The 23,811-nt window shown below is 38.4% G+C and overlaps 1 protein-coding gene across 2 annotated transcripts in view; it reads left to right on the forward strand.

Moving 5' to 3' along the window:
- The window catches only part of LOC134210584 (myosin heavy chain, embryonic smooth muscle isoform), a 90,125-nt gene that overhangs the window by 20,333 nt on the left and 45,981 nt on the right, over positions 1–23,811 (forward strand). The window contains exon 1 of one of the 2 annotated variants that reach the window (XM_062686697.1): positions 2,474–2,607. The exons of the other annotated variant lie outside the window; for it this stretch is intronic. The gene's annotated coding sequence lies outside the window, so the exon portion shown is untranslated. Of the gene's footprint in view, positions 1–2,473; positions 2,608–23,811 lie in introns of those variants that run through there. 2 annotated transcript variants of the gene reach the window in all.

The raw sequence follows: 23,811 nt of genomic DNA on the forward strand, positions 1-23,811 counted from the left end.
CTTTGATCAACCGTGTCAGTTTATCCGGAAATCCGTGTTCGTGCATTAGCTGCCATAGCTGGTCCCGATCGATTGTATCATATGTGGCTTTGAAGTCGATGAATAGAAGATGTGTGGGCACGTTGTATTCGCGGCACTTCTGCAGTACTTGGCGAATGTCGAACACCTGGTCCGTGTTGGAGCGTTCGCCCATAAAACCCGCCTGGTACTGCCTCACGAACTCCCTTGCAATTCGTGCTTGTCGACGGCATATAGGTTAAAGATATAGCAGAATTACTGAAAAGACTTGAAGACAAAAGTTCATATTCATCCTATCATAGTGAAATGAGTGGAAGACAAATGAGCTTGTTTCTCATTTCTAAGAAAGAATCAGAATTGCACTTGGTGTTAATTATGAAAAGGCAACATCTAATAGATTTGAAAGCATCAAAATAAGCTTGATATGAACAAAGAATGAAGAGTCACCAAAATATCAATCAAAGCAATCGTGGTAGGGGAATATATACCCATCCCCCCAGGCAAAACGCCTTTTGAGCATTCCCTCGTATTTACCGTATTTGGCATGGCCGTAACGAAACTAGACGTAAAATTATGTAGGTTAGGCGAAAAAAGTGTCAAAATATCAGATAGGAAGGTTGCAAAACCCGCACATTTCCACATTTTGACGAAGCATCTAACATTTCGGCGAGGCAAAACACCCTAGGGCAACTAACCTACAACGTACCACGCGTCTCCACGCGCTGTCCATACCAGAATGCTGATTCGCCGACGCGTGGTGTGTTGTTCCTTAATAGCTACCAGCAAGAAGGCGTTTTGCCTCATGAGTATTGCGGCAGCGAAATATCACCAATTTCTTGAAATGTGAATATTATGAATATGATTGAGATTTTCTACAATTTTTAGATGGCTTCAATTAGCTGCATGTGGTAAAAATACCCATGAAAATCGTTACAGCTAAGACATTAAATCAGTCTTTGCTTTGCTAGGGCATATTGCCCCTCCTTCCCCTACTTTGCCAGCTATCAAAAACATGTGGTCATCCATCACGGACTGAAATGACAGTTTTCCAGCAGACCTCCGCTTGCATAGCAGCATGATATTCTCCACAATTTCAATCAGCATCCGAGAAGGATTCTCATTGAAATCTCTGAAGAATTCCTTCCAGAATCATCGGATCATTCCAACTGAAATCCAGAAGAATTCACACTGGATGCTTTTCGGTTTCGTTGAGTGATACCTTTGGAAATCTGTGGGGGATACCCTTCATTATCCAAGAAGGATTTGCTTCATAATCTCTCGTTGATTTGCTTCGGATTTTTTCCGGAATCGTTCGAGAATCTGTTTCGAAATCGTTCGGAGTCTTGCTTCGGAATTCCTTGACTATTTGTTAATACTTCGACGATATGCTTCGGAACCTTCGACGATCGGATTTGGAATCCCTGGAACATTCCCTTCGAACTCCCTGGAACATTCCTGTCGGAATCACAAAAGGGTTTTCATCGAGAAAAGAGAATAAATATGGATGAGTGTGACTGATCCGCAATTGTCCTAGGTGACCACCGTCTTTAGCACATTACCATACTAAAATAACTTAATGAGGTGGTAAAATATTCGAGTTTTTTTAAAGGAAACTCAAAATAGAGAAAATAGATAAAGGGGCTATAGCCCCCGCTAGGCATCGGAGTGCATCGGAGCTAGTTACGCCAATGCCTAATACAACTGATTTTGATCATGAATCGGTTGTGAAGCTCAGGCTTTTGTGTTTCTTCTTAGGATATCCGAGGACTTTTTGGTTCAGATATCATTGTGTTCGGCATTTTAGAATTTAAAATCTGCAAGAGTTTTCAGCAAATAATCCGAATGCGAGTATGATCCATTGTTAATTGATAAGTGCTCTGGAGCTTGGAGACTCATATTCCTGAAATTAGTTAATTCGCAAACACACGATTAAATTTTTCTCGTTCCCAAATTTCATAGAAATTTCACATCATTAAAACAAATAAAATCAAAACCTTTCGCTTCAATTTTTTGTTTCATAATGGGAGTAATATATTCCATAATTCTGAAGCCTTGAAGCAGTAACTCTAATTGACTTGCATCGCTCCAAAGACCATGCGTCTCCACCCTTATTCGCAGCAATCGAGTATCGCATTCGTATTCTCCATTCTCTTTGTGCTTTCGGAAAAAGCCTTTTCCCTAAAAAGCTCCCTTCTCCCTGAAAACAGACAAACCGGGCAAAAGTTCTCTCCCGCATTCCTTCGTCCTACAGAAGCCATTTCCCCGATCGGGAGTGCGAGAAAGCAACGTGTTCCCGAGCAATCGAGCACGATAACGCACTGTCATAAGCCATCACTTTTTTCTCACCAGTTTCAGTTTTCCCTCGGAATCGGTCGCATTCGTATCATCGTCGTCCACATAGCGGTCGCCAGCGAGCCCACGGAGACAAAGCCCGTGGCCTTCCTAGAAGTGAGCGGGAAGCCACCGTTCCCTTCGGAGGAGTGCAGTAAAAAAAAACTCTAGATTGAAAACTCGTCCCATAAATTGATATTTTGTTCGCTAGAATGACGCGCGTGTCTTCGGTGGGATCCAAGTGAAAACGAAGTAAAGGTGAAAGGGTTAAAAGTGTAGAATTTTCCAGCATTAAAGCGATATAATCCACTTCTCATTTGTGCTCGGTTATTGCTCTCCACTTATGTGTGCTGAAGTCCCCTCCTCTACGTGCTGCACACTGTTTCCGGAGGCCCTAATTTGCGGAGAAGAATGTTTTTACTCTGAAAAGTTATTTTGGAGGATTAGATGTACTCAAGGAAACAGTCTTTACTGTGGATAATATTCTTTTCGAACGGCAAATGGAACATAAATATTGACGTAAAAAAAGTTGCTCAAAAATCGAAAGCTTTGTAAAAACAACATTCATTTCATATTTCTATGATATTCACAAGTGCAGTTGAGTGCTAAGTAGTGAAAGAAGTATGAGACTTGAGACTGAATCCAATAACAATCTGAATAGTATTTATTTTTTCTAATCCAAACACAATCAACATTAAAATCATATCTAATCTAAGGTAAATAAATTTAATTCCAAATTCAATACTTAAATACCATGACTACCTATTAAAATCTGAATTACAATAAAATTAAAATCCAGCTCAAAGCAAATCAAATCCAAATAAACTCTAATCGAAACTAAACCCAATCGAAATCTAATACAAATGTACTATAATACAAATAATCAAAACCAAATCCAAATCGAATCCAAATAAAAATTATTCCTGATCCGAATCAAAATCCACCCTCATCTAATTCAAATCTAATTCAAATCAATTCAAAACCAACCCATATCCAATCCAAATCATATCCAACATCGATGTCAAATACAATCTAAGTCCAATCTATCTCCTATTCCGAACACAATTCGAATCTAATCCAAAACTAATCTAATAACAATGACAATCCATATCATATCCAAATTCAAAACAAATCCAATCCAAATACAATCAAATTTCAAAACCAATCAACATTTAATCCAAATTCAACCCAAACGAAACTCAAACTCAATTCAAATCTAATCCAAATTCATACAAACCCAATCCAAATCAAATTCCAATCGAATACTAATCCAATCCTAATTAAATACAAACCCAATCCAAATCCAGTCCAATCCAAATCTGATCCAAATCCAATCCAAACCAATCCTAATCTTATACATTGCAAATCCAATTCAAGCCAATCCAAATCCAATTCGAATCATATCCAAATCCTATCCAAATTCAATCCAAATAGAATCCAAATTTAATTCAAATTGTATTCAAATCCAATTCAAATCTAATCCAAATCCAATTCAAATCTAATCCAAAAGCAATTCAAATCTATTCCAAATCTAATCCATATTCAATACAAACTCATATCAAATCCAATTCCAATCGAATCCAAATTCAATCCTCATTCAATACAAACCCAATCCAAACCCAAATCCAGTCCAATCAAAATCCAAATCAATCCAAATCTAATCCTAGTCTAATCCAATTGTAATCAAAATCAAATTCAATCAAAATCCAATTCAATCCAATCCAATATGTATCAATACGAAATCAATCCAAACCTAATTCGAATCTTATCCAAATCCTGTTCTAATCCAATCCAAAAACCAATACAAATCTAATCCAAATCCAATCCACATCCAATCCAATTCTAATCTTATCAAAATCCCATTCAAATCCTATTTAAATCAAACCCAAATTCAGTCCAATCCAACCCAAACACAATTCAAACCACATTCAAATCCAATCAAATTCTATAAAAATCTAATCCATATCCAACCCCAATCAAATTCAATTAAAATCAAAATCGAACTGTCATCCAAATTCAATTCAAATCAAACCCAAATCCAATCCTAGTCCCGTCTAAATCCAATTCAAATCGAATTCAATTCTAATCCAAACCCAATCCAAATCCCATCAAGGTCCAATCCAAATCAAATCCCATTCTAATCCCACCCAAATCCAATCCAAATGCAATCCAAATCCAATTAAAATCCAATCCAAATCCAATCCAAATCCAATCCAAATCCAATCCAAATAAAATCCAAATCCAATCCAAATCCAATCCAAATCCAATCCAAATCCAATCCAAATCCAATCCAAATCCAATCCAAATCCAATCCAAATCCAATCCAAATCCAATCCAAAACCAATTCAAATTCAATTCAAATCAAACCCAAATCCAATCCTAGTCCCGTCTAAATCCAATTCAAATCGAATTCAATTCTAATCCAAACCCAATCCAAATCCCATCAAGGTCCAATCCAAATCAAATCCCATTCTAATCCCACCCAAATCCAATCCAAATGCAATCCAAATCCAATTAAAATCCAATCCAAATCCAATCCGAATCCAATCCAAATCCAATCCAAATAAAATCCAAATCCAATCCAAATCCAAATCCAATCCAAGTTCAATTCAAATCAAACCCAAATCCAATCCTAGTCCCGTCTAAATCCAATTCAAATCGAATTCAATTCTAATCCAAACCCAATCCAAATCCCATCAAGGTCCAATCCAAATCGAATCCCATTCTAATCCCACCCAAATCCAATCCAAATGCAATCCAAATCCAATAAAAATCCAATCCAAATCCAATACGAATCCAATCCAAATCCAATCCAAACAAACCAAACCAATCCAAACCAATCCAAACCAATCCAAACCAATCCAAACCAATCCAAACCAATCCAAACCAATCCAAACCAATCCAAACCAATCCGAACCAATCCAAACCAATCCGAACCAATCCAAACCAATCCAAACCAATTAAACCAATCCAAACCAATCCGAACCAACCAATCCAAACCAATCCAAATCCCATCCAAACCAATCCAAACCAATCCAAACCAACCAAACCAATCCAAACCAATCCAAACCAATCCAAACCAATCCAAACCAATCCAAACCAATCCAAACCAATCCAAACCAATCCAAACCAATCCAAACCAATCCAAACCAACCAAACCAACCAAATTCAATCCAAACCAATCCAAACCAATCCAAATTTAATCCAAACCAATCCAAACCAATCAAAATCCAATCCAAATTTAATTCAAACTTAATACAAATTTAATCCAACCAACCAATCCAATCCAACCAATCCAAACCAATCCAACCAATCCAAACCAATCCACCAATCCAAATCCAATCCAAATCCAATCCAAATCCAATCCAATTCCAACCCAAATCCAATCCAAATCCAATCCAAATCCAATCCAAATCCAATCCAAATCCAATCCAAATCCAATCCAAATTCAATTCAAATTAAATCCAAATGCAATCCAAATCCAATCCAAATTCAATCCAAATCCAACCCAATCCAATCCAAAGCCAATCCAAACCCACACACTCAGTTTTTAAAGCTCGGCTCAGCTCGGCAAAAATCCGCACAGCCGTACGCAAGCAAAATAAAAACTGATACTCCGGCAAAAATAGCGTTTGCTAGCTGATTTTCGGCAAATTAATTGCTGATTATCAGCAATTTTGACAGAAATCTCGGCAAAAAACATGTTTGCTGGGGCACGGCTGTGCGATTCTCGGTAAAAGTTCAACATTTTGCTGAGATCCCGGTAAAAAAAATTAAGTGTGCAAATCCAATCCAAAGCCAATTCAAACCCAAATCCAATCCAAATCCAATCCAATCCTAATCTATTTCAAATTTGATCTAATCTAAATCCAAACCATATCCATTTCAAATTCAATCCAAGTCCAATTCATATTCAGTTCAAATTCAAAATCAATCCAATTTCGATCCAAATCCAATACAAATACATTTCAAATCTATTCCAAATCTATTATAAATCTAATCCAATTCCAATCAAATCCAATCCAAATCTAATCCAAATCCATTTCAAATCCAATCAAAATCCAATTCAAAACCAATCCAAATCTATTTCAAATTCAAACAAACAAATATGCCGAACCCGAATCAAATTCTAACCAATAGAATTCCAAGTCTAATCCAAATACAATCCATAACCAAGACAAATTCAAATCCAATCCAATTTTTACCCAAATTTATTCTAAACTAAATCCAACCCAATCTCAATCCAAGTTCAATTCATATTCAGTTCAAAATCAATCCAATTTCAATCGAAATCCAATCCAAATTCAATCCAATCCAAATCCAATTCAATGCAACTTCAATTAAAATCCAAATCCTATCTAATCCAACACAATTCACATAAAATCCGAAATTCATAATAAAAAATTAGGAAATTAACTTTTCAATAGAAAAATAATTTCGGTGGCAGATTCACGCTTCAGGAAACAGTGTGCAGCCATGGCATGAAGAGGAAACAAGTGTTCTTATGGCAGTCAGTGCGGTTCAGGATTTATTATAGGATCCGAACCCTCGCATCGCTTGTCTTGAAGATGGAAAGTTATTATTTGTATATGTGACATTTCGGGGTGCCTAAAAATCGTCTCCATAAAAGTGATAATCAATAAAATCAGAATTCAGTAAGAGAAACGACTCGGCGTGTAAGGAAGTGGTCATTCAAGGATATTTGGGTACAAGCTTTTGAATGGTAAATGATCCGTAAAGGTGAAGCTAAAAAAAAGCAGTGACAAAAGAAAATTTGACCCGTAATTGTGCGCAAAAAGTGAAAAGCATCCTGATGCTGCTTTGCTCGTTCAGTGGCCCATACACCTACGTTTGATGGAAATTGGATTAGAACGAGCAAGGTCGCATTTTCGGTGGAAACGGGTCTTCCGAGGAAAACGAAGTACCAACAACGTGCGCTTCTTCAACAAAGAGCAAATAAGAGAGAAACGACGACGCGGCGATTGTTTGAGAAGGCACAGTGAAAAACTGGTGTCCTGAAAGGAAGATTCCGAACAACGGGAGCGTAAACACAAAGAAGGAAAAACTGGTACACGAAAGGATGCTTCTGTTCCGTCGGACTCGTTGTCGCCGTCGTCGTCGCCCTCATCGCGTTCCCAATGCCGTTCGTTGTTTGCTGGCGGAATAGGGAAGCTTCTTCACGGGATGGCTGCCACCGCCCACTCACTCTTTGGGTTCGGTTTGGGCAACGTCACATTGAATACGCATTTGCTCTCCGGCGGATGATGGCGACAACGAGCTTTCGGGGTGGGGGGAGTTCGATGGGGGACAGAGAAGAGTGTAAATGTGCCACCACATCGCCTGGGTAATGTTTTTATGTCTGCGATTTGCTAACTGCTGCAAGGTTGTCCAGCACGGGTGCCAGTTCTGCGGGGAAATAATAGCATTGATGGTACCACAATCATTGTAGAAAAAAATGCAACGTATACGAAAATCTACAGTTTTGAAAGATACTCATTAATATTCTTAGCATCATTATAATATTCCAATTCTTCTATCTTGTACAAAAAATAACATTAGATTCAGATTGTACAAAACAGGTTCAAGATTGTGGAGAATAGTATTGATATTTTATTTACTTTTGTTTTGAAAATATATTCAAAGTAGAATTGATGTATTCGACAGGTGTTTCCGGGAGACTATTGCGCTTCAGCACACCCGTTTGAAACGGAAACCTGATCGTAATACAGGTAATCATCGATATAACGTACCCCCGATATAACGTACACTCGATAAAAAGTCACTCGATATAGCGTACATTTTCCACCGATATAACGTACACTTCGAAAAATAATTTTAATTTCGGTAGTTATTCCGAAATAATTACGAAATTGTTATGATCATTCATGTGGGGATGACATCATCTTATGGAGTCTAATTTTATCAGCTAGAGCAGCGGTTCTCAACCTGGGGTACATGTACCCCTGGGGGTACCTTCACTGGCCCTAGGGGGTACCTCGAACAAAAATTAGTAATGGCGGACGAATTACAATTCCAATCGAAATGTATAAATATGGTTTTTATAATTGTGTATATTTTCTATTTCAAAACTTTGTTTCGGTCATAAAATGTATGACGATTAATACATCGAATAGAATTCTACCCTCCAAAACCAGCACAGCCTTTTCCAAGCTGCTCGAAGGCCTTCTTACAAGAGTTTCGAAGGACTTCTTTGAAGACGTTCAGAAGCCTTTTTGCAAAAGGTTCGGAAGCTTGGAAGCCCCACTTCAAAAGACCTGAAAGCCTATTTTCAAGAGGCCGAAAAGCCCTTTTTAAAGAGGCCTGGAAGCCTCCTTTCAAGAGGCCTGGAAGCCTCCTTTCAAGAGGCCTGGAAGCCTCCTTTCAAGAGGCCTGGAAGCCTCCTTTCAAGAGGCCTGGAAGCCTCCTTTCAAGAGGCCTGAAACCCTCCTTTCAAGAGGCCTGAAACCCTCCTTTCAAGAGGCCTGGAAGCCTCCTTTCAAGAGGCCTGGAAGCCTCCTTTCAAGAGGCCTGGAAGCCTCCTTTCAAGAGGCCTGGAAGCCTCCTTTCAAGAGGCCTGGAAGCCTCCTTTCAAGAGGCCTGGAAGCCTCCTTTCAAGAGGCCTGGAAGCCTCCTTTCAAGAGGCCTGGAAGCCTCCTTTCAAGAGGCCTGGAAGCCTCCTTTCAAGAGGCCTGGAAGCCTCCTTTTAAGAGGCCTGGAAGCCTCCTTTCAAGAGAACCTGGAAGCCTCCTTTCAAGAGGCCTGGAAGCCTCCTTTCAAGAGGCCTGGAAGCCTCCTTTCAATAGGCCTGGAAGCCTCCTTTCAAGAGGCCTGGAAGCCTCCTTTCAAGAGGCCAGGCAGCCTCCTTTCAAGAATCCTGGAAGCCTCCTTTCAAGAGGCCTGGAAGCCTCCTTTCAAGAGGTCTGGAAGCCTCCTTTCAAGAGGTCGGGAAGCCTCCTTTCAAGAGGCCTGGAAGCCTCCTTTCAAGAAACCTGGAAGTCTCCTTTCAAGAAACCTGGAAGTCTCCTTTCAAGAAACCTGGAAGCCTCCTTTCAAGAGCCTGGAAGTCTCCTTTCAAGAAACCTGGAAGCCTCCTTTCAAGAGCCTGGAAGCCTCCTTTCAAGAGGCCCGGAAAGTTCCTTCCAAAAAGCTCGAAAGCATATTTGGAAGCCTCCCTTCAAAATGCTCGGAATTCTACTTTCAAGAGGCTTGGTAGCGTATTTTCAAGAGGCCTGAGCGTTTTTTCAAGATGCAAAGGAAACCTCCTTTTAAGTGGCTCAAGAGCCGCCATTGAAGAGGCTAGGAAGCTTCTCTACAAGAGGCCCGGAAGCCTGTTTTCGGAAGGCTCTTTTCAAAACACTCGGAAGTCTGCTTTCAAGAAGCCCGGAAGCCTCGTTTTAAGAAGCCTGGAAGACTCCTTCCAAGAGGAGTCTCTTTCAAGAGACTTGGAAGCCTTCTTTCAGGTGGTTCGGAAGCCTTCTTTTAAGAGGCCCGGAAGTCTCCTTTCAAGGGATCCGGAAGCATCGTTTTAAGAGGCCCGGATATCTACTTTTAAAAGGCTGGGAAGGCTCCTTTTAGGAATGTTCGTAAGCCTTCTTTCAAAAAGCTCGGAAGGCACATTTCAAGCGGTTCGAAAGGTTTCTTTCAAAAAGCTCGGAAAGCTCCTTTCAAGAGGAGCAGAAACCTCCCTTCAAGAAACTCGGAAGCCTACTTTCAAAAGATTCAGAATGTCCTTTCAAGAGGCGCGGAAGTTTCGCTTCATAGGGCTCGTAATTATTTTTCAAAATGCTAAAGAGGGGGTACCTCAATTAATGAAAAACTTCGAAGGGGTACCTCTCAAGAAAAAGGTTGAGAACCGCTGAGCTAGAGGCATTATTGTTACTGTTTTCTTCAGTTCACACGATCCTCAGAACTCTCCCGAAGTATTGGATAATACTAATAATAATGATGTTTTAAGCATATTACATGGACAAATGTCTAATTGATATTGGGCAAAAGTTCTGTCAAAGTCAGAACTGATGTCGGGTTGCTTCCCGGTCTCAGTCAGCCAATGTCGAGTATTGGTATTGCAGATTCAAGCTTGAAATGTGTTTTAAATTAATCCCAGGGGAAAGTCCCAGAGGAGGAGGTCCCAGAAGAATTTCTGGAGAATTTTGTGGAGGAATTCCTGTAGGAAATTCTAAATGAGTTGCAGGAAGAATTTCCGAATCAATTGAAGAAAAAAACTAAAGAAATTTTCGAAACGAATTCGCAAAGTAATTTCTGGAGGATTTTAGGAAGAATCACCAAACATAATTTCTGAAGAAATACCTAGATTTCTTCAGGAATTCCTTCGGAAATTCCTTCAGGAACTCCTTCCAGAATTCCTTCTGGAATTGTTCCATCTGGAATTTCTCTTGGATTTCATTCGAAAATAGCCCCAGGTAGTTGTTCTTTCGATAAATTCACCAGTAATTTATTCTAAAATTCCTCCAAAAAATCCTTTGAAGATAACTTCAAAATTTCCCGTAAGGATTTCTTCAAAACATCCTCCTGAAATGAATCCAGTAATTCCTTCAAAAAATCTTCCGGGAATTCCTTCGGAATTTTCTTAACAGATTAGGTCAATACTTCCACACCTTCCTTTCTTTAATTTCTTTCAAAAGCATCTTAAGACCTCCGGAATTTGCTGCAAGAATTCCTTCGGCAAATCCTTGAGTAATAATTTCAGAAATTAGCCGAGGAATTCCTCCCAACATTCTAGAATAAAATTCAAAGAAACTCATGGGGAATTTCTGTACTCCTGAAGGATTTTTAAAAAGAATTCCTGAAGGAATTTCCGGAATGCTCAGATTTTTCCAAGAATTTCTTTGGGCATTACTTCAAGATTTCCTTCAGAAATTCATCAAGGGATTTCTTTGAAAAATCTTCGGAAATAAGTCTAAAAATCCTGTTTAAATTCCTCCAAATGTTCCTTCGAAAATTGAAAGAATGGTTTTTAAGAATTACTTCAGATTTTACTTCAGGAGATCCTTGGGGATTCAAAACTTCCTCCTGGATTTCTTTCGAAAATTCTTTGAATCATTCATTTAGAAAAACATTCCTTTAAAAATTTCTCTGGAAATACCTTTTGAAACACCTTTAGAAATACCTACGGAAAATATTTTGGTAATTCTTTCGAATATTCCTTCGAAAATTCCTTAGGGCAGCGGTTCTCAACCTTTTTCTTGAGAGGTACTCCTTTGAACTTTTGGATTCATTGAGGTACCCCCCATTTTTATCGTCGTAATGAAAATAAGCCTACCTAAAAATAAGATATATGAAAAACGCACCTGAGCACTGAAGTGATAAATAGCTCTCCACCATTCACATGGTTTCTACCGACAAAAGTTTTTTTGAAATTGTTCCGTGAAATTTTTCAATTCAAACAAACCTCTTGAAAGGACGCTTCCGAGCCTCTTGAAAGGAAGAATTCTCAGAATCTTTGAAGAAGGCTTTCAAACATAGCATAGCATAGTTACGGTGTACTTCGTAGATTGGACACTAGTGATACTCATGTTTTTCTTTTGAAATCTTTATTAAAATTGCTATCACAAATCAAGGTGGGTGTGGTTCTTAAATTCAATCTAGGATAAAAATCACAAAAGCATGAGGATTACTACTCCTGGCCACGCCCATCTTCACCGTAACTTGGGAGGGGAAGGAAAAGTTGGTGTAGTACTTACTTAACGAGAGGCCCCCGACTCAGCGACACCCTCATAAGTACGATATTGGAAAAGGTCTTCTTTGGGTCAGGATTTGCCTATAGCTGACAATAATGTGACCGTGGTAAATCTTACACCGTAACACACCACGTAAAGGTGTCTACCAAACGTTACGGGGAATCTTTGAAGGAGGCTTTCAAGCCCCAAAAAGAGGCTTACGAGTCTCTTGACATTAGGCTTCCGTGCTTCTTGAAGTGGGCTTCCGAGCCTCTTTAAAGGAGGCTTCCAAGCCTCTTGAAAGAAGACTTCCAAGCCTCTTAAAAAGAAGCTTCCGAGACTCTTGAAAGGAGGCCTCTAAACCATCCGGAAGAAGACCTCTAAGGCTTTTAAAACTTAAGCAGCAAAAATAATGCACATAGGCTATTGCAACTCATATGTGACCAGATTTAGTCATAATCAAGTTGATGCAACCATTTCTGTCCAACTTGTGCTGCTTGGGAAAGAGGCTTCCGATTATCTTGAAAGGAGGCTTTCGAACCTCCTGAAAGAAGGCTTTCGACCCTCTTGAAAGGATGCTTCCAAGCCTCTCGAAAAAAGGCTTCTGAGAATCTTAAAAGAAGGCTTCCAAGGAGGCATCTGAACCATTTGGAATGGGCCTCTAAGGCTCTTGAAGAAGGCTTCTGAGTCTCTTGAAAGCCTCCTTTTTCGCCCTTTTTGAAAGGATGCTTCCGCGCTTCTTGAAAGGGGCTTAAAAAGAAGGCTTCTGAAACTCTGGAAAGAAGGCTTCCGAGTCTCTTGAAAGAAGGTCTCTGAACCATTTGGAAGGAGCCTCTAAGGATCTTGAAAAGAGACCTTTGAGCCTTAGTAATGAGAAGCATCCGAGCCTCTTGAAGTTCTTTTGGAAAGGAGGCTTTTGATCCACTTAAAGAAGGCGTTTAAGAATCTTGAATGGAGGCTTCCATGCCTTTTAAGAAAAGGCGTAGGAGTCCCTTAAAATGAGACTCCTGAGCGTCTTGAAAGAAGTTCCCTAGCTTCTAGAAAGAAGGCTTCTGATACTGTTGAAAGGCGATCTCTAATGCTCTTAAAAGGAGGCTTTCGAGCCTCTTGAAAGAAGGTTTCCGAGTCTTTTGAAAGAAGGCTTTCGAGCGTCTTTAAAGGATGCTTTCGAGCCTCTTGGAAGGAGCTTTTTCGAACTTTTTAAGCCATTTACATGGTAGCTTCTTAACGTTCAGATTCTAGATTTTGGTTCGGATGCTTATACATTTTCTTTTCTCGTTCAAATAGATTACATAAAAGATTTTCAAATTTTGTAACTTCGTTGTGTTGTTCTGTAGGACAAGTCTTTCAAACACTGTGCTGGTTGTGGTAGGCAAGATTAACTAGACTTTGAATGACTGATCGCCATGCATATTATGTACAACACAAAGTTTTAGAATCAAAAGTTAAACAAATATCAAAACTTTATCAATAAGTTTTTATTGGAATTGTAATATATCCGCCATTAGGCATTTTTGTCCGAGGTACCCCCTAGGACCAGCGAAGGTACCCCCAGATGTACATGTATCCCAGTTTGAGTATTGCTGCCTTAAGGGACTCGTTCGGGAATTCCTTCACAGATTCCTATAGATTTTTTTAGGTTTTGAAAATTCACGTAGGAATTTCTTCGGAAGATACTTTAGATTTTTTTTTTTTTTGATTTTTTAAAGAATTCATTTCCACCGGAAATTCCTATGGAGATTCCAACAGAAATACCTTGAGGAATATCTTTAGAAATTCATTCAGGAATTCCGGTTAGTGTTGATTAAGTTCAGTTCAAAATTAAAAAAAAAACACGCAAATAAAGATTATAAAAAATCAGAAGTTCCTTAAAAATACTCCAGAAATTCCTTTAGAATATCATCCAGCAAATCTTTCAGAACTTCCTATAGGAAATCCATTAAGGAATTGACTAGGACATTCCTCAGTTTCTCAAACTCTGTCAGAAATTTTTTTTGTAAATTCCTCTGGATTTTTTTAAACATTTCTGAGGAAATTCCATTAGAATGTTTTTCGGTAATACCAGTAGAAAATCCTTAAGATATTTCATTTTTTATTTTTTTTTAATTCCTTTAGGAAATAATTTGGAAATACCATTCGGAATTTTTTGGGAAATCCCTTTCGGAAATCTTTGACTAGTTCGTTGAAAATTCCATCAAAAAATTCTTTTAACGTTCCATTGAAAATTTCTTGAAGAATACTTCCAACAAAATGTCGGATAGAATTCAGGTATTTTGTATGGTTTTACTAAAGAAAGAAAATATAAAAGGAATTTCCTATGAAAAAATCCTACATTTCTCCAGAAACTTCTCTAGAAATTATTTCGGAAATTTCGCCAAGATTGGTCAAGCGGGATATCAGATTTATTTTTCAGAATAATGTTGGCGTAGGGTTACTGCTCCTGGACTTCATCTCATAGCTCCGATATTGGTCTCACAAAAAACAAAGCAAGGAAAAGGTATTTGGTTTGTTTATTATTTTTATGATTTTTTACAGCAGTGAGCACGCATGCGTTAGCAAAAAGAAGCGACGAAATTGGTGCCATATTTCTTTGTTTCGCGATGAGATGAATATATGTTCAGTGAGATGGAAAACGGAACAGTTCCCCTGTATAAATAAAATTTAAGAAACAAAAATTTAATTTGATGAGTCACATGCCCTATTTTAAATCTGCTTAAATCTAGTTTAAATCTAGTTTAAATCTGCTTAAGATCCCGGATATGTACTCAATAAATAAATATTCATGCAACCGATGTAACGAAAAGCAAGCCTTTTGTACACAAATTGTTTCCTGTGCTTTATATCTTCTATATAATAAAAATGAGTTGAGATTTCCTTCCTGACGATTTAACTCGCGAACGGGTTGACCGATTTGCAAGATTTTTTCCGATTCGATTCGTTTTGGGATCCACAAGGGTTGTACATACAAAAAATTGGTGAATTTAACGGGAAAATGTAAAACATGATTAGAATACAATTTTGGGTCAGCTGTTGAGGAAAACAAAACAAACGGACAGAAATTGATCTAGAGTGCGGTGCTGCAAATAGTTTATTGTGACATTTTCAACACCCGGGCAAAGTGGGGTTTCTCGCTAGTAGATAATAAATGAGGAATTGGGGTCTCCAGTAGCCTTGCAAGCAAAGGCGTGAGATTACCAATCTGGAGATGGCGAGTTTGATTGTCATTGAACTTTATTCTTCGGGTCATTTTTTTAGTAACGATCTAGTTTGTAGGAATTGTTCACAAGAAAAGCTGTTCCACACTGCTAGCTGAGCCTTATATAATAAAATAAATAATCACCCATAAAGTTCATAATAGTACAACATTTAAGTAGTGCAAAATAAGAATGATTATTCATGCTTCGATATAACGTACAACTTTGAAATCGATATGTACGTTATATCGAAGTTTACCTGTATTCCATTCCAACAAACTCCAACAACAATTCCAAAATTCGAAAATTCTAGCGTAAACACGACATGTAGGCAAATTTTATCGCTAGCATTGCGATTTGAGTCTGTGCTGGGATTCGCTCAAAATCACTAATTTGCTATTAAAAATCGATCTATACACTTTTTGGCAAAACAAATTTTTAATTCATCAATTTCACATTTTGATTTTTTTTTAATTTTGTTTTTGGAGTTTTTCATCCAATGAAATATTTTCTTGAATCTGTTCATCTTTTTTGATATTTCAACATGTTTGGAGTTTGAAAATTCTCATTCAAAGTCGACTCATTGCAATTTTTAATTTTTTTCGTGTAGGAATTCGGATAAATATTTAAGAGTGTGACATTTATTACCATAGCCTTCTATTCAATAAGGTTAATTGTGGAAACTACTAAACTACAAATATTTCACTCTTTAAAGGTATACGAGCGAAAACACGGAGGAACAAAAAATACTCAATTTCATTATTTTTTTTATTAATGTGTAGAATTTTTAAAATTAATTTTAAACCAGATTTAAACATGCATTGAAGTTTATTTCATTGATCGATATGAAAACCTTTCGAAATCTGAACAATTAAAAATTACAAAAAAAAATCAAAATCTTAATTTCTCGTAAACTAGTTTTTGAAAACAGTTAAACTTCAAGATGTTCCATAATAGTTCAATCATTGAATGTAAAAACCTGAACTTTAACTGTTTTCAACAATTAGTTTACGAGAAATGAAGATTTTAAAATTGGTGGGCGAAAACTGGAGTGAGGGCGATTTCTGGGTGCCTTTACCCCGTCTAAAGGTGGTCTTGGGCGGTAGAGGGTTAAAAAAGACCAATTTTCCCCCGGATTATGATAATTAATTAGGGTATCTATATCAGATGAACCTTTTCAAAAAGCTTTCTTTCAAGTGTTAATTTTATCGAACATTCGCAGCATGTGATTAATAACTCAGTCATGCCAGAATATATTTATGATCGAAAATATAATTCCCCCCCATAATATCATCTCGAAACAACATGATATTCCTTTCTCTTAGTATAGTTTATTTATGCATGTATGTATGTATTAAAATGTCCTCACACGATGATGCTGTCGACCACATAATGCCGGCTATGAATTATTAACACACGTGCCTCGGGGGGATGTGACTTCTGCGCTTCTCGTGACCCCACGTGTCGGTCGGAGATGACAACGATGACAGCCCGCCCGGGTCGGGCTGCTCGACACTATTGTCTGATGATGCCTGCAGGATGTCGCATCAGGTGGTGCCGACTCCCGTCCTGACAAATGTGTGACACATTCTATTATTAGGTGCTGCACTGTTCTGATGTTTAATACCTACCAGGCAAGTAACACATTCATAAATATGTGGCCTTCGGTAACGATCTACCTTTCTCGAAACCCAATCGATCCGAGCTTAATTGAATGATAACTTTTCCAAGAACGAACTTTCGTGAGCACGCAATTCATATTGAAAGGGATTTCATAAACTACCTCAAATTTGAAATGTCACTCTCTTCTTCTCTAACCTAATCAACTATGAAACAGTATTACGACTATAAAAAAGGAAAGGTCCATCATTCCATAAGAACCTCATTAATATTTATATGGTTCCATTTACTCGAGCATGATGTCTACATATATCATACTTCTAATCCATTGGAGATGAGCAGAAGAATCGTAAAGGGTAAAGGATTGCCCATTGGGCTTTCCGAAAAAGGATGTTTTGTAAATGTTACACCGCCTCCGTTTGAAGATGCATGTCTTTCTGTGTCAACTGTTTAGTATTGTTTTTCCGATTATTTTGAACACTTGGGTTTCAATTTGTTGAACACTAAATTGTAAAAGCTGTATATCGATTTAATAATTCAATTGTAAAAAAATGCGTGTTTGGATCTGTTTTTAGAAATTTGTGCATAATTTTTCAGAATAATTGAGTTAAGTGATGAGTGATAATAAATATACTCAGTGATTCATTATCAATGATACTCTTGGCAATATTTGAGCCTTTTTTGTACATTACAAAGTGAAACATGAGGCATTCCACGGGGGCATGTCAGTCGATCCTGAGCGACCATTTCGAAAATATTTGAAACTCTGCACAGTTTTTCAATTTCATCTAAATCGTCATTTTTCGATATCAAATCTTCATATTGAGTCACGACTAACTTTTCAAAAGGGTGTATGTGAAAATGGTTCAAAAATATTTGAAAAGCTGCACAGCAAAAACGGAATGTTCGATTGTTATGATTTTTTCAGCAAAGTTAGACAACTAAATGGTGATTCTTAAGAAAATGTGCACAGCAAAAAAATTTTTTTTGCCTTTAAAAATATCATTTTGTCACAAAACTCAAATATCTCAAAACCCTATCTTTTTTCGAACGTATTTTTTTTAGGGAAAACGGTCCATTATATTAGCTATCTACCATAAAAATTTGGTGATGGTAAACTAATAAACAAAAAAGTTATGACATTTCAAACATTTCACAATTTTCACATTTAGCAAAAAAATATTTTTTCTGTGTAAGTTATTTCGAGAATTGCAGTTTGATGCAGATTTTATTGTTAAGGGACGTGATTTAAACAAGTTGTTTTCATGATATTTTGATTTAATTATTCATAGCATCTATAAGAAACTTAGACACGATCCAGTGTTGTGATCAAAAGTATTGATAGTGTCATAATTTTCATTGCACGTGACTGGCGAAAAATTCTTTTAATAGTGTTGAAACCTGTTGATAATAACGTTGATAGAAACATATCAGAAATGTTATTTTTAAGACAAAAGCTGCAAAATCAAAGATTTATATACACGTGTACGTCTATAGTTTACCTGCAAAAAATATACCTCTTAGAGAATAGACTTTATGATCGGGAGGAAACGGGTATCTTCAACAACAACAAATGCATGATACGTACATACCATGACAATGCTCACGAAAAAGCCAAAAAATTACTACTACTAAGGTTGTTAAAGATCTTATAGTAATTTTTTTCTTCAGTCAAGCAAATGACACCAAACTAGTCAGTAAAAACTTAAAAGTGATTTTGTTTATTGAAATATTACGAACAACATGAGTAGCCGCTTTCTCAACTGTTGTAGGCCGTTTGATGGAAAAAAGTGTTCAAAAGAGTTACGAAATCTCACCGAAAGCACCATAGATAAACTGAAAGCGACTGGTTATGCTCCAATGTCCACATTGAATACAAATTTACGCATTTGCACGTCCTGCCGTCTAAACGTTGACAAAAGAGCAATCTCCCGAGCAGCACACATGTTGCGCAAAGATCATCGTAACTTATATGTGACCGGTTTCAGTCACAATTGGGTTGCTGCAACCAGTTTCACTTGACTTGTGCTGCTTGGGCTGTATATCATCGGTTGAGCAGAGCGCAGGAAGTTCGAAAACGACAGCAACTGAGGAATTGCCAGATGTATCGACAACAACTGAGGAATTACCAGAAGTATTAAGTGCTGAGAGCCTTGCCACCGTACCATCAGCGAAATCTGTTTCAACAAATCAATCGGAAGATGAGTGTATCCAAAAGGTCAACATCGAACGCTTTAACGAGGGCATAGCTGGGATAAAAAGTGACTGCGATTAAATGGAGTAAGATGGACTACGTTTATTACCCGGAGAAAAATACCGTGAAATAAACGAAGCTGTACGAAGAAACCTCTTCAAATTAGGGACCTGATGATGTGGAAAATACAGACTACGATGAGGTAATTATAAATATGAAGGAAAGGTTCTCGAATGCAGCCACGACAAGGAAAGAAAAATTATTGATTTTGTCGATGCTGCCAAGTTCGTGGTCTATTCAGGATGCCATTGATGAGTTCAAAACCAATAGAAATACAGTAAAAGAGGCAAAACAATTGAAGAATAACTGTCTTTCAACCAAAAATACTAGGTCTAGTACTGCATTAACAGATGAGACAAAAGAAATAGTAGTTCAATATTTTGAAGATGATGAAGTAAGTCGAGCTATGCCTGGTCAAAAAGATTATGTATCAGTAAAAAAGATGGAAAGCGTCAAGCAATCCAAAAACGATTAATGATGACGACTTTGAAAGAAGCGTACACACGCTTCAAGGAAATTCACGATAATATTAAAATAGGTTTTTCCTCATTTGCAAGCCTTCGGCCAAGGCAATGTAAGCTTCTTTCCAATTCAGGAACACATAATGTGTGTGTGTGCACAACCCATGAGAATATTAATCTTATTTTACATAGTTTGAAAAGAATCAATTTAACAAAGGATATTAAAATGTTAACTGGTAGTCTTTTGTGTGAAAATACAACATCAAATTGCTATCTACGATCTTGTTCGGATTGTCCAGATTCTTCATCATTGGAAAATACTTTATTCGCTGAGTTTGAAGAAAAATATATTGATCAGTTATCATTTGAGCAATGGGTGACCACGGATAGGTGTGACATAGAAACTATTGTAAAACCTGTAGATGAGTTTGTGTCATATTTTTGCTTGAAATTAGAAAGTTTAATCCCTCACGATTTCATAATACATTACAAAATGGTGAATTTTTAGTCATTTGTGATTTTTCTGAAAATTACAGCTTTGTATTGCAAGATGAAGTGCAGTCCCATCACTGGAACGTACAACAAGCTACAATTCATCCATTCGTTATTTATTTTAATGGAAGTACGCAAATTGAACACTTAAGTTTTATTATAATTTCCGAAGATTTAAGACACGATTCAGTATCCGTAAACTTGTTCATTGAAAAATGATTAACTTTTACGCGTTGATAAGCATAAAGAAGTCAAAAGATATATTTCATGTCTGATGGAGCAGCGTCGCAGTACAAAAATCGTAAGAATTTTTCGAGCCTATGTCAATTTAAATCAATGTACGGAATTGATGCAGAATGGCATTTTTTGCTACATCACATGGCAAAGGTCCTTGTGATGCTATTGGAGGAACAATAAAGCGCATGGCCACAAGAGCAAGTTTAGCCAAAGAACGTGAGCATCCAATTAAAACTGCGAAAGAACTTTTGATTGGGCAAATCGTAGAAAAGAAAAAGATTTAACCAAATTATCATTTTGTTTGACTACCACGGAGGGGTACGAAATAAAGGCTTCAGAGCTCAGCGAGCAATTTAATAACGCGAAAACGATCCAAGGAACCCAAAATTTCACTGTTTCATTCCATTGTCGGAAAATAAAATTAAAGCAAAACTATACTCAAACTGTGCTGATAATAATTCAAAAGTGTTCGATATTTTAAAAATTTGAATAAAAATAAATAAAAATAAGTATTAATAAACTGTTTTCATGATATCATAACCCATACCAAAATTCAAACCCAAAACTCTTAGAGTTTCTATAACAACATTGTGTAACTGCCACATTTAATTTAATACTTAGGATAATATTAATTCATTTTTATTTATTTATACATATAATATTTATACATATAATATACATAATATCGATGAATACATAAATATGGAATATCATACAAACAACTTGTTTAACTCACGCAAGGCCCTTAACAATAAAATCAGCATCAAACTGCGATTCTTGAAAAAAAAATACACGGAAATTTTTTTTTGTTTACTATATGTGAAAATTGTGAAATGTTTGAAATGTCATAACTTTTTTGTTTATTAGTTTACCATCACCAAATTTTTATGGTAGATAGCTAATATAATGGACCGTTTTCCTAAAAAATTACGTTCGAAAAAGATAGGGTTTTGAGATATTTGAGTTTTTGTGACAAAATGATATTTTTAAAGGCAAAAATTTTTTTTTACTGTGCACATTTTCTTAAGAATCACCATTTAGTTGTCTAACTTTGCTGAAAAAATCATAACAATCGAACATTCCGTTTTGCTGTGCAGCTTTTTAAATATTTTTGAACCATTTTCACATACACCCTTTTGAAAAGTTAGTCGTGACTCAATATGAAGATTTGATATCGAAAAATGACGATTTAGATGAAATTGAAAAACTGTGCAAAGTTTCAACTCAATAGAAAATCATGATTTAAAAATTTTCTTAAATTTTGATGCTGTTGCTTGGAATCGCTCACATACATTGTGTGATTTAGTGAGTTTTTTACAAGGGCTATTTTTATGCAATCAGTCAGCATTATTTTTCGTAATCGCAATCCGACAGCAAAATCAATGCAAGTACAACTCATTGATCTCTGCCGGACCTGGTGGCGAGCTTAGTGGTCCTCTGGAACTTCCGGATCACATGTCCAGAATATCAGGACATCAAATAGAAACGAATAAGAGGGCGGCCCATCAAAAAATTTGAAAAGTGTTTTTGAATCATTGCATGTTGAACCGACCGCGGTTTTTGACGAGCTCCAGGCCTCTAGCGTTCATCCAATCCGCCACCATGCTACCTCGGAAATTGGCGCCCGGTAGACCTCCAAGGTAAACGTCATCGGCGAAGCCGACGATCTTTACACCAGGAGAGAACTTTAGCTTCAGAACCCCGTCGTACATAAGGTTACATAATACCGAGCCCACTATTGAACCTTGCGGAACTCCTGCGGTAATAGGAACGCTTCTCTGACCGGCATCGGTCTCGTATAATAGTACACGGTTCTGGAAATAGCTTTCCAAAATCCAGTACAGGACCACCGGCAGGCTAAGCCGGTGTAACGAGAGCGCGATGGTTCGGGACGGGAAGAGTACCTCGATAATCCTCGCCAACCTATCCGGGGACCGTTCGGGGGGTGAAGAGCTCCCTTTGGTCTTGGCCATCACTATCCTGTAGGCGTCACCCCACGGATTCGCGTTGGCTCCTTCGCATAGGTTGTCGAAACACGATCTCTTACTGCTCTTGATGGTCTCGTTAAAGGCCAATTTCGCAACTCTAAACACTTCACGGCGGTCCGCTCTTTCATCCTCGTTGCGGGCATGTTGCATCCTTCGTCTAGCCTAGAGGCAGGTTGATCGAAGGGCCGTAATCTCGGGACTCCACCAGTATACCTGGCGTCTGCCATTTCTCGGCAGGGTTTTCCTCGGCATGGTGGAGTCGAACTCGCGTGGTAGGACAGCTACCAACGCATCCCCACTTAGACCTTCTCAGTTCAGTGATGCCAGACCAGGACTGACAAACGTAACGTCAATCCACGACTCGACCCCGTGAACGTGCTAGCAGAACCATCATTGACTAGCACTGCGTCGAGCTTCGCTAGCGCCTCTAGTAACGCTTGATCACTTCGATTTGTGCAGCGGCTGCCCCACTCCACTGTCCAAGCATTAAAATCTCCTGCTACCACCGGCTAAGATTCAGTTAAGATTCAGCTGTGTTACTTGCACGGCTTCTTCTTATTTGTCTCTCCGATGGGACACGAAGATCCACCCATAACGTGGTTACAGGCTTGCTTTTTGCTGGCGCAGATGAGGCACTTTGGTGCTTTATCGCATTCCTGCGCCTTGTACCCTTCCTCACCACAACGACGACACATGTTGCTACGGTCTGGGCCCTTACAGTTGTATGACTTGTGCCCCAACTCTAAGCACCGATAGCACCTGTCCACTGAAGGCGGCTGGAGTTTGCTCACTGGGCATACTGACCAGCCGATTTTCAACTTCCCTCGCTCCATTACCTTTTTGGCTTCCGCAACCGGTAACCTAAGGTAGGCTACCTGCGTGCCAAAGGGACCGCCTCTTAGGCGTACAGAGGTCTTCTCGACCTCTATACCGCTCTGGTCTCTGACGGCAGAGACGATGTCGTCCGCATTCGTGACCTCCCCCAGTTGGTTGCACTGGAGGGTCACCTCCGCTCCCAGCGACCTTACCTCGTCGTCGTCACCCAAAACCTTTTGGGCCAGCTTCCTGTAGTCAGTCACAGTAGCCTGCGCTTCGCGTTTCAGAACCAAAATCATTTCACCGGACGCTTCTCACGTCCTGACCCAGCGCCGATAGCTTTTCGGCTGCCCGCATCAATTTAAGGACTTAAGCGTACTTTTCCTTATCAGTTTTCACAAACAAGGCCTCGCATCTGTCCTTAGCTTTCTTTGCAGATTGAGATGCGTTTTGCCCTATTGACCAGCTACCAAGGATTTTCGGTCCCTTGTGATGATGGTACAGACTGGGTGGTACCCTCTTGCTTCTTCTTCTTCTTCTTATTGGCATTACATTCTCATACTGAGACAGAGCCGCCTCGCAGCTTAGTGTTCATTAAGCACTTCCACAGTTATTAACTGCAAGGTTTCTAAGCCAGGTGACCATTTTTGCATTCGTATATCATGAGGCTAGCACGATGATACTTTTATGCCCAGGGAAGTCGAGACAATTTCCAATCCAAAA

Source organism: Armigeres subalbatus, chromosome 2 (assembly GCF_024139115.2).
Source record: "Armigeres subalbatus isolate Guangzhou_Male chromosome 2, GZ_Asu_2, whole genome shotgun sequence".
Lineage (NCBI taxonomy): Eukaryota > Metazoa > Arthropoda > Insecta > Diptera > Culicidae > Armigeres > Armigeres subalbatus.